This window comes from Capricornis sumatraensis, chromosome 3 (assembly GCF_032405125.1).
Source record: "Capricornis sumatraensis isolate serow.1 chromosome 3, serow.2, whole genome shotgun sequence".
Classification (NCBI taxonomy): domain Eukaryota; kingdom Metazoa; phylum Chordata; class Mammalia; order Artiodactyla; family Bovidae; genus Capricornis; species Capricornis sumatraensis.
In genome coordinates, this window is record NC_091071.1 from 109767336 (window position 1) to 109778576 (window position 11241).

Here is an 11241-nt window from a genome sequence, read left to right on the forward strand (position 1 = left end):
CCCCAGTTTGATCCCTGGTAAAGGTCCATCTAGTCAAGGTTATGGTTTTTCCAGTGGTCATGTATGGATGTGAGAATTGGACTGTGAAGAAAGCTGAGCGCCGAAGAATTGATGCTTTTGAACTGTAGTATTAGAGAAGACTCTGGAGAGTCCCTTGGACTGCAAGGAGATCCAACCAGTCCATTCTGAAGGAGATCAACCCTGGGATTTCTTTGGAGAGAATGATGCTGAAGCTGAAACTCCAGTACTTTGGCCACCTCATGCGAAGAGTTGACTCATTGGAAAAGACTCTGATGCTGGGAGGGATTGGGGACAGGAAGAGAAGGGGATGACAGAGGATGAGATGGCTGGATGGCATCACTGACTCGATGGACGTGAGTCTGAGTGAACTCCGGGAGTTGGTGATGGACAGGGAGGCCTGGCGTGCAGCGATTCATGGGGTCGCAAAGAGTTGGACACGACTGAGCAACTGAACTGAAGTGAACTGAAGGGAACTAGATCCCACATGCCACAACTGCAAGTTCACATCTGCAACTAAGGATCTCACTTGCCACAATTAAGACCTGGCACACACACACACACACACAAAGACCTGGCACAGCCAAATAAAAACTAAAACACTTGACAGAACATAGCATGTATGTAGAGAAGCAACAGGAATTAAAATTCTGTCAAGGTTGCAGATATCATGGCAAGGTTCTACTAGCTGCAGAAACTAATTCAGGAAGTTTGGACTTAGCACTCTGCACTATGCCAGACACCAGATTGACACTGATGCTCTTTTTTGAAAATGGTCTCACTTGAGTATGACTTCATTTTATATCTTACTGTTGAAGGCATACTTGGTAAGGAATTAGATAAGGAAATAAGGGCCCCATCTAATTGGTGCTGAGGAATCTAATGTGGCGCTGTGCATGGTCACCCTGTGCTTTCAGCCAGCTGATCAGCTTCCTGCCAACTGAGTCACCCATGGCAGCAGGTTGTTGTTGTGGTTGTTAGTCACTCAGTCATGCCTGACTCTTTGTGACCCCATGGACTGTGGCCCACCAGGCTCCTCGGTCCATGGAATTCCAAGAATACTGGAGTAGGTAGCCATTCCCTTCTCCAGGGGGTCTTCCCAAAGCAGAGATTGAACCTGAGTCTCCTTCACTGCAGGCAGATTCTTTACCATCTGAGCCACCAGGGAAGCCTCACCAGCAGGTTAGAGCATAAGCAGCTCGTTGACAGCCGCATCCACTTCCCAACATGATCCTGACCTCCTCAGCTTCTCTGTTCTTCTCCCATTTTGGTCTTATGCTCTGATCCTGATATTTGATATCAATAACTTGATATCCGATATCACTTTCCCGGTATAACCTTGGGTCTTTCTTATCATTTCACCAACACCTGCACTCCCATCTGCTGCCAGGTCATAGGCAAACAACACAGCCTGTGCCTCACAGTACCTGGAACACTTCACAGCCCATGTGGCCCCTAAATAGCCCAGGTTGCCTCAATGTCCAAATGAGAAAATTTACAAAAAGCAAACCGAGGCTCTGATATATATAATAGGTTTTAGATGTGACTCTTTGTATTGTCTCCTGCTTTGAGCAGAGGCCCCAAAACATAGAATAAAAATAAGTAGCAAAGACAGTCATGTTCTAAGGTGAGGTATTAGACTGCAAAGAGGGTGTCCTAACCCATTTTTACTGTCAGCACACCGCTTGTATCCAGGCTGTAAATGTAGACTATGAATTCCAAGAGAAGGATCTAAAGATGGGAAAATATGCATTTGTTTCTAGAGGGTTGCCACATGATCTGAATATCCCCATCAGCATTCCCTGTATACATCCCTGTATTTGGGAGGTGGGTTTCTCCCCATTTCAAGACAAGCAAGGGAGGAGGCAGGCACTTCAAGAGAGTATTCCACAGTCTTGGCACACGTTCTCTTAATTTAAGGAACACAGAGTATGGTGCCCAAGTTCAGGGGCAAGAGGATGTAACTAGGGTGTATACGAGCCTTGCTGCTCGGTCTGCAGGACAAGGAAAGAGAATTCTGATGGGAATGGCCTATATTTCCAGGCACAAAAGTTAAGAAGAACTCCTGGGCCAAAAGTGGACCACAAAGGAAGGAAGGCTACTGGGTTTCTTTCTTTTTCTTCTCTTTTTCTTTCAGTTTTATTGGCATATAATTGACATATGGCACTGTATAAGTTTAAGCATAATGATTTGACTTACATACATCATAAAATTATTACCACAATAAGTTTTGTGGACATCCGTTATCTCACATAGAAAGAATATTAAAGAAACAGAAAAACAGTTTCTTCCTTGTGATGACGACTAAGGATTTGCTCTCAACAACTTTCATATATAACATTCAGCAGTGTTAATTACATTTATCTTGTTACATCACATCCCTATTGCTTATTTACCTTATTTTTTTTTATATTATCGACAACAGGAAATGAGGTTTTATTGCATACTGGGCTTCTTAAGAGTGACTCTACCAACTAGGTCTGCCTAGAGAGATGAAGTCTGTAACAGAGAACTACTTGAGGGGTGGGGGGAATTGTAAGTGGTCGAGTAAATGAAACAGGACTGTGCCAAGGGAACTACAGGAAAATATTTCCCAGCAGAAGCATTCCATGAGATCAAGATCCACATTTGGAATATACCATGCCAGTGGTGTTCCAGTAAAGGTTTACCACCTGATTTCCAGGAAGAGTCCAGATTTGCAGCATTTCTGTCTTCCGTGGTGTGATTGCTTGGCTCCTGCCTCCTGCCACAGCCAACTTATATGGGAAAGATCCACGGTAGGACACCATTATAAAGTGTTTTTACCATGCAGATACAGTAGATGAAATAAACTCAAGACAAGAACAAAGATAAAGTGTGTGCTCAGTTGCTCAGTCATGTCTAGCTCTTTGCGACCACATGAACTGTAGCCTGCTAGGCTCCTCTGTCCATGGCATTGTCCAGGCAAGAATACAGGAGTGGGTTGCCAAGCCATCCTCCAAGGGATCTTCCTGACCTAGGGATTGAACTTGCATCTTCGACATCGCAGGCAGACTGTTTATCACTAAGCCACTGGAGAAGCCCCAGACATAATAGAAAAATGTAATCAAGTAGCTAGAAACTATATTATCCCTGATTTGTAAAAAATTATTTAACTGTAAGCATATATATATATATATATAAATGGAGTAGGAAATGGCAGTCCACTCCAGAATTCTTGACTGGAAAATCCCATGGACAGAGGAGCCTGACAGGCTACAGTCCATGGGGTCACAAAGAGTTGGACATGACTGAACGACTAAGCACATTATATATAATTTATTTTTTTTAAGTCTTTTATTTTATTTATTGTTGGCTGTGCTGAGTCTTCGATGCTGAACACAGGCTTTCTCTAGTTGCAGCAAGCAGGGATTACTCTCTAATTGTTGTGCAGAGGCTTCTCATTGTAGCGGCTTCAGTAGTTGTGGCTCATAGTCTCTAGAGTGCAGGCTCAATAGCTGTGGTGCGTGGGCTTAAGTGCACCATGGCATGTGGAATCCTCCTGAACCAAGGATAAAACCCATGTCTCCTGCATTGGCAGGTGGATTCTTAACCACTGAAAAACCAGGGAAGTCCAAATTTCGTTTTTAATGATGACTGGATTTAACAACCACACAAAATTCCTAATAATTGAACAATGAGTGCTTGAGGGATGACTTAGGCAAACTTCAGCATGCGCCACTGTACTATTTTCAGAAGTCACAGATGTCATATTACAGCCAAGACCTTTTCTGTCCCTTCCTTGTCCTTTATCCATGGAGGCTTCAGAAACAGGATGACAATATACAGCCTTGCTGTACTCCCTTCCCAATTTGGAACCAGTCAGTTATTTGAGATCATTCTATTGTTTTTGAGATTTCACCCAAGTACTGCATTGCAGGACTCTTTTGTTAACTATGAGGGCTATTCCATTTTTATTAAGGGATTCTTGCTCACAGTAGGATATAATGGTCATCTGAATTAAATTTGCCCATTCCCGCCCATTTTAGGTCGCAGATTCCTAAAATGTCAGTGTTACACTCTTGCTATCTCCTGCTTGACCACATACAGTTTACCTTGATTCATGTATTTAACATTCCAGGTTAATATGCAATATTGTTCTTTACAGCATCGGACTTTCACCACCAGATGCATCCACAACTGAGGGCTGTTTCTGCTTTGGCCCAGCTGCCTCATTCTCTCTGGCGCTAATTGCTATTAGTAATATGCTCTTTTCCAGTAGCATATTGGACACCTTCCGACCTGAGGGCTTCATCTTCTGGTGTCATATCTTTTTGCCTCTTCATACTGTTCATGGCTCTAGATTAGTGATCACACCATCATGATTATCTGGGTCATGAAGATCCTTTTTGTACAGTTCTTCTGTGTATTCTTGCCACCTCTTCTTAATATCTTCTGCTTCTGTTAGGTCCATACCATTTCTGTCCTTTATCGAGCCCATCTTTGCATGAAATGTTCCCTTGGTATCTCCAATTTTCTTGACGAGATCTCTAGTGTTTCCCATTCTGTTTTTTTCCCTCTATTTCTTTGCATTGATCGCTGAAGAAGGCTTTCTTATCTCTTCTTGCTATTCTTTGGAACTCTGCATTCAGATGCTTATATCTTTCCTTTTCTCCTTTGCTTTTCGCTTCTCTTCTTTTCACAGCTATTTGTAAGGCCTCCCCAGACAGCCATTTTGCTTTTTTGCATTTCTTTCCTATGGGGATGGTCTTGATCCTTGTCTCCTGTACAATGTCACGAACCTCTGTCCATAGTTCATCAGGCACTCTATCTATCAGACCTAGTCCCTTAAATCTATTCCTCACTTCTACGGTATAATCATAAGGGATTTGATTTAGGTCATACCTGAATGGTCTCGCGGTTTTCCCTACTTTCTTCAATTTGAATCTGAATTTGGTAATAAGGAGTTCATGATCTGAGCCACAGTCAGCTCCTGGTCTTGTTTTTGTTGACTGTATAGAGCTTCTCCATCTTTGGCTGCAAAGAATATAATCAATCTGATTTCGGTGTTGACCATCTGGTGATGTCCATGCGTAGAGTCTTCTCTTGTGTTGTTGGAAGAGGGTGTTTGCTAAGACCAGTGCATTTTCTTGGCAAAACTATTAGTCTTTGCCCTGCTTCATTCCACATTCCAAGGCCAAATTTGCCTGGTTGCTCCAGGTATTTCTTGACTTCCTACTTTTGCATTCCAGTCCTCTATAATGAAAAGGACATCTTTTTTGGGTGTTAGTTCTAAAAGGTCTTGTAGGTCTTCATAAAACCATTCAACTTCAGCTTCTTCAGCGTTACTGGTTGGGGCATAGACTTGGATAACTGTGATATTGAATGGTTTGCCTTGGAGACGAACAGAGGTCATTCTGTCGTTTTTGAGATTGCATCCAAGTACTGCATTATAGACTCTTGTTGACCATGATGGCTACTCCATTTCTTCTGAGGGATTCCTGCCCACAATAGTAGATATAATGGTCATCTGAGTTAAATTCACCCATTCCAGTCCATTTTAGTTCGCTGATTCCTAGAATGTTGACATTCACTCTTGTCATCTCTTGTTGGACCACTTCCAATTTGCCTTGATTCATGGACCTGACATTCCAGGTTCCTATGCAATATTGGTCTTTACAGCATCAGACCTTGTTTCTATCACCAGTCACATCCACAGCTGTGTGTGATCACTAATCTAGAGCCAGACATCCTGGAATGTGAAGTCAAGTGGGCCTTAGAAAGCATAACTATGAACAAAGCTAGTGGAGGTGATGGAATTCCAGTTGAGCTTTTTCAAATCCTGAAAGATGATGCTGTGAAAGTTGCTGCACTCAATATGCCAGCAAATTTGGAACACTCAGCAGTAGCCACAGGACTGGAAAAGGTCAGTTTTCATTCCAATCACAAAGAAAGGCAATGCCAAAGAATGCTCAAACTACTGCACAATTGCACTCATCTCACATGCTAGTAAAGTAGTGCTCAAAATTCTCCAAGCCAGCCTTCAGCAATATGTGAACCATGAACTTCCTGATGTTCAAGCTGGTTTTCGAAAAGGCAGAGGAACCAGAGATCAAATTGCCAGCATCTGCTGGATCATTGAAAAAGCAAGAGAGTTCCAGAAAAACATCTATTTCTGCTTTATTGACTATGCCAAAGCCTTTGACTGTGTGGATCACAATAAACTGTGGAAAATTCTGAAAGAGATGGGAATACCAGACCACCTGACCTGCCTCTCGAGAAATCAGGAAGCAACAGTTAGAACTGGACATGGAACAACAGACCGGTTCCAAATAGGAAAAGGAGTACGTCAAGGCTGTATATTGTCACCCTGCTTATTTAACTTATATGCAGAGTACATCATGAGAAACGCTGGGCTGGATGAAGCACAAGCTGGAATCAAGCTTGCCGGGAGAAATATCAATAACCTCAGATATGCAGATGACACCACCCTTATGGCAGAAAGTGAAGAGGAACTGAAAAGCCTTTTGATGAAAGTGAAAGAGGAGAGTGAAAAAGTTGACTTAAAGCTCAACATTCAGAAAACGAAGATCATGGCATCCGGTCCCATCACTTCATGGCAAATAGATAGGGAAACAGTGAAAACAGTGTCAGACTTTCTTTTTCTTGGCTCCAAAATCACTGCAGATGGTGATTGCAGCCATGAAATTAAAAGATGCTTACTCTTTGGAAGAAAAGCTATGACCAACCTAGATAGTATATTCAAAAGCAGAGACATTACTTTGCCGACTAAGATCCGTCTAGTCAAGGCTATGGTTTTTCCAGTGGTCATGTATGGATGTGAGAATTGGACTGTGAAGAAGGCTGAGCACCGAAGAATTGATACTTTTGAACTGTAGTGTTGGAGAAGACTCTGGAGAGTCCCTTGGACTGCAAGGAGATCCAACCAGTCCATTCTGAAGGAGATCAACCCTGGGATTTCTTTGGAAGGAATGATGCTAAAGCTGAAACTCCAGTACTTTGGCCACCTCATGCAAAGAGTTGACTCATTGGAAAAGACTCTGATGCTGGGAGGGATTGGGGGCAGGAGGAGAAGGGGACAACTGAGGATGAGATGGCTGGGTGGCATCACTGACTCAATGGACATGAGTTTGAGTGAACTCCGGGAGTTGGTGATGGACAGGGAGGCCTGGTGTGCAGCGATTCATGGGGTCGCAAAGAGTCGGACACGACTGAGCGACTGAACTGAACTGAACTGAACTGAACTCTTCATGGAGTTGTTGTGGCAAGAATACTTAAGTGGTTTTACCATTCTCTCCTCCAGTGGACTATGTTTTGTCAGAACTTTCCACCATGATCCATCCATCTTGGGTGGCCCTGCACAACATGGCTCATTGCTTCATTCAGTTACACAAACCCCTTCACCATGACAAGGCTGTGATCCATGAAGGGGTTTGATTTTTAAATTTTTAACATTTTTAAATATTTAAAAGTACCTTTTTTATGCACAGGACATCCTTTAGAAAGTGTGCAATACAAGTATGTACAAATGTATGTATATATAATATTTACTACACTGAATATTTTATACCATAAGTTCATAACACTATAATTCTTGGTAATTCTGAGGAATAAAATATTCTAGAATTATAACTTAAAACATATTGTAGGTCTGAAAAGATATTGTTTCTTATCATAGGTCCTCATATGGCCATTGATCAAAAATTATTTACTGATGCTCTCTCGTATGACCATTGCTAGACAATGTGGGGAATATATTCATTGACTCACAAATATTTCTTGAGAGCTTGTTATGTTCCACCCTCTATTCAAGACAATAGACTATCTGAAAATGACCTTAACTTCAAAGTACTGGAGATATAACAGTAAATAAAATAAATAAAGCCCTGGGACTTCCCTGGTACTACAGTGGCTAGGACTCTGTGCTTACAATACCAAGGGCCCAGGTTCAGTCCCTGGTCAGAGAAGTAGATCCCACATGGCCCTACTAAAAGCAGCACAGCCAAATCAGTCAAGTCATCAATAAATAAATATTTAAAAATACATAAATAATTAAAGCCTTTATATTCTGGAATTTATTTTCTAGAGGTGGGGAGTAGACAATAAATAAACAAAATCAAAAACAAGTAAACACAGACTGTGATAAGTGCTCTGAAGAAAATAAAGATGAAGATGTGATAGTAAGTAGAAGAGAACAGTTTCCAGTGGCTCTGTTAGGGAAGGCCAGTCTAAAGAGGTGACTTGTATTCAGAAGAGTGAGATTGAACCATAAATGTGAATAGCTGTGGGGAGAGCAACCAATGGAGGAAATAACAGATAGTTTAAGAAGTAAGACCAGGTGTGGCTGAGGCCTCAGTGGGCAAGAAGTGGGCAATAAGATGGGTTAACTGGTAAGCAATGGCCAACACAAAATTAAAAACAAAAAACAAAACTCTGGCTGCCATATGAAGAATGAATAGGAGGGTGGATACAGGGAAAAGGGAGAAATTAAAAGATTATTTTTGGAGTGCTGAGGGAGATGACAGTCTTGGATTTGATAAGAAGTCCCTGTGGCTCATTGGGTAAAGAATCCTCCTACAATACAGAGACACAGGAGACACGGTTTCGATCTCTGGGTCAGGAAGATCCCATGGAAGAGGAAGTGGCAACCCACTCCAGCATTCTTGCCTGGAAAATTTCCAGGTCACAAAGAGTCGGACACAACTGAGTGACTGAGGGCACACATACACAGCAACCAAGACATGTCTTGCAAAAGGTAGGGAATGTAAATCCTATAGAAAATGTCCTTAATTTGCCTCCTAAAAGAATCTCTAGGTTGAAATTTTTTATGCACTGAGCAATTTGCTTTCATGGATATTGTTAGGTTAGATTTTAAAAGCTAAACCTTGCAAAATCTAAATTACCCACAGTCCTGTTTCACCTTCCCAAGTCCTCCGTATTGTGATTTCCAGAAGTGTTAATTGCAGTTCAGTTAAGCACTAAGATATAAAATAGTTACTTTTAAAATCAAGAATTTGTGGGTGGTGAGAAGACCAGGCAGCCAAAATTCTCAGAAAATCCTCATCTTAGAATGACCTTAACTTCAGATTCTCCCCCTGCCAGGAATTTGCTTCATTAATGGCTCCTTGAAGCAGCTGTTGTCACTGAAATAGACTTTTGAGGTCATTAGGTATGAGAAAGACACATAAACTAGGAAAATTTGAAAAATGTGGTTAGAGTCCACTAAACTTAGCATTAACATCTTAGCAAAGGTTATTTTTTTTACTTTTTTAGAGCAATTTTATTTTCACAATCAGATTAAGTAGAAAGTACAAAGAATTTCTCTGCAATCCTTCCACTCAAATTCTCCCCTCTACCAACATCCCTAAACAGATCAACAGTATTTTAAATTCTACATGAACACAATTTTCCATGCCTTTCTTGTCTGACAAAGATAAACAAGTGAAGATTTGTTTTTCACAACATGCATTTATTGCAGCTAAGGTAAGTCTCTGATATCTCATCATGATGACCCTTCAATTTTCCTCATAGACCAAGTCGATCACTGCCCCTTGGTCACTCAAAGCAGCTCCTATGCTATTTCACAGACTATCCTGTTATCAGTAGGATGTATCAGCTGCCTTCATTCCCCCACCTTCTCAGCCAGACTTACATTGTCAATGATCTTTTCTCCTTAGGTAAGTGAAAGGAATACATTTTTTGAAACGAATCACATACCATGCTGGATGTATCTGCCTGTGCCTTATTGGTCAACTAATGCCTTGAACTTTAATCAAAATGTACCATCATACAGGGTAAAGTAATTCAGAAAGAGGAAAACATAGATTGTATGACATCATTTATATATGGAATCTAGAAAAATGGTACAGATTAATTTATTTGCAAAGCAGAAACTGAGACACAGATGTAGAGAAATAAATGTATGGAAACCAAGGGGGAGAAGGGGTGGTGGACTGAATTAGGAGATGGGGATTGACATATATTAGGATTTCCCTGGTGGCTCAGAGGTTAGAGCATCTGCCTGAAATGCAGGAGACCTGGGTTCGATCCCTGGGTTGGGAAGATCCCCTGGAGAAGGAGATGGCAACCCACTCCAGTATTCTTGCCTGGAGAATCCCATGGACAGAGGAGCCTGGTGGGCTGCAGTCCATGGGGTCGCAAAGAGTCGGACATGACTGAGTGAATATACTACTATGTGTAAAATAGATAACTAATGAGAACTTACTATATAGCACAGGGAACCCTACTCAGTTCTCTGTGGTGACCTAAATGGGAAGGAAATTTAAAAAGTGGATACACATATAGCTGATTCACTTTGCCATACAGCAAAAACTAACACAACATTGTAAAGCAACTATACTCCAATAAAAAAATTAGTAAAATGAAAAGAGAAAGATTACTTGGATTCGACCCAACCCTTTCTCACACAGTTCTTGGAAAAAAAAAACAACAAACTGTTGTGGAGACAATTCAGTACAAACACAGTGGGATTAATTAAACAAATTAGCAGGAATCTAGTGCTTTGATTCATTAGCTTGCTCTTTATCCTGTACTTACTTTGTGCCAGGTGTGGTGCTTGCCACATAATAGTAAATGAACCAGCAATGGGCCCCATTCTTGCAGAGCTCCATCTAATGTGCTTGTTCTCAAAGGGCTAATTTTATCCCCCCACAAAGAATATCTGGCAACATCTGGACACAATTTTTGGTTGTTACAACAGGAAAGTCACTACTAACCTCTAGTAGGTAGAGGCAAGAAAGGCTTCTCAACACCTCTAATACACAGGACAGCTCCATAATAATGCAAATGGTGCCCCCAAATAGCCACTGCCCCAAACATCAATAGTGCTGAGGTTGAGAGGCTTTGGTCTAATGAATGGAAATACATTGCAGATTTACTGAACAGTCAACTAAATCCTCTGTGGAGGATTCCCAGCAGGAAATCATCACTTAGAATGAAGTGTTTGGGATTTATATTGACATCTCAAACCTGCAAACAGAAATAAGTCCAGCCAACATCAGAAGAAGGTACAAGAACATATAGGAGGTTTAGCTCACTGTGATGTTTTCCGATTCTAGTACAATGATTCTCAACCTAAGGACTGCTGTAGAATTCCAAAGAGTTTTAAAAACTTCTGGTGACCAGTTTGCACCTCTACTAGGTATACAGTAGGGAAATGTGAAACCTAACACAGAGTTGAGGGCTATCTCAGATCCTACCCGCAGGGAAAAACTGTAGCGGAGA

At 41.4% G+C, this 11241-nt stretch overlaps 1 non-coding gene across 1 annotated transcript; it reads left to right on the forward strand.

The window, feature by feature from the left end:
* Positions 1–9987: 9987 nt before the first annotated feature.
* TRNAF-GAA (transfer RNA phenylalanine (anticodon GAA)) lies at positions 9988–10059 on the forward strand. The gene has a single exon. It is a non-coding gene; the product is annotated as a tRNA-Phe (tRNA).
* The last annotated feature ends 1182 nt before the right edge of the window (positions 10060–11241 follow it).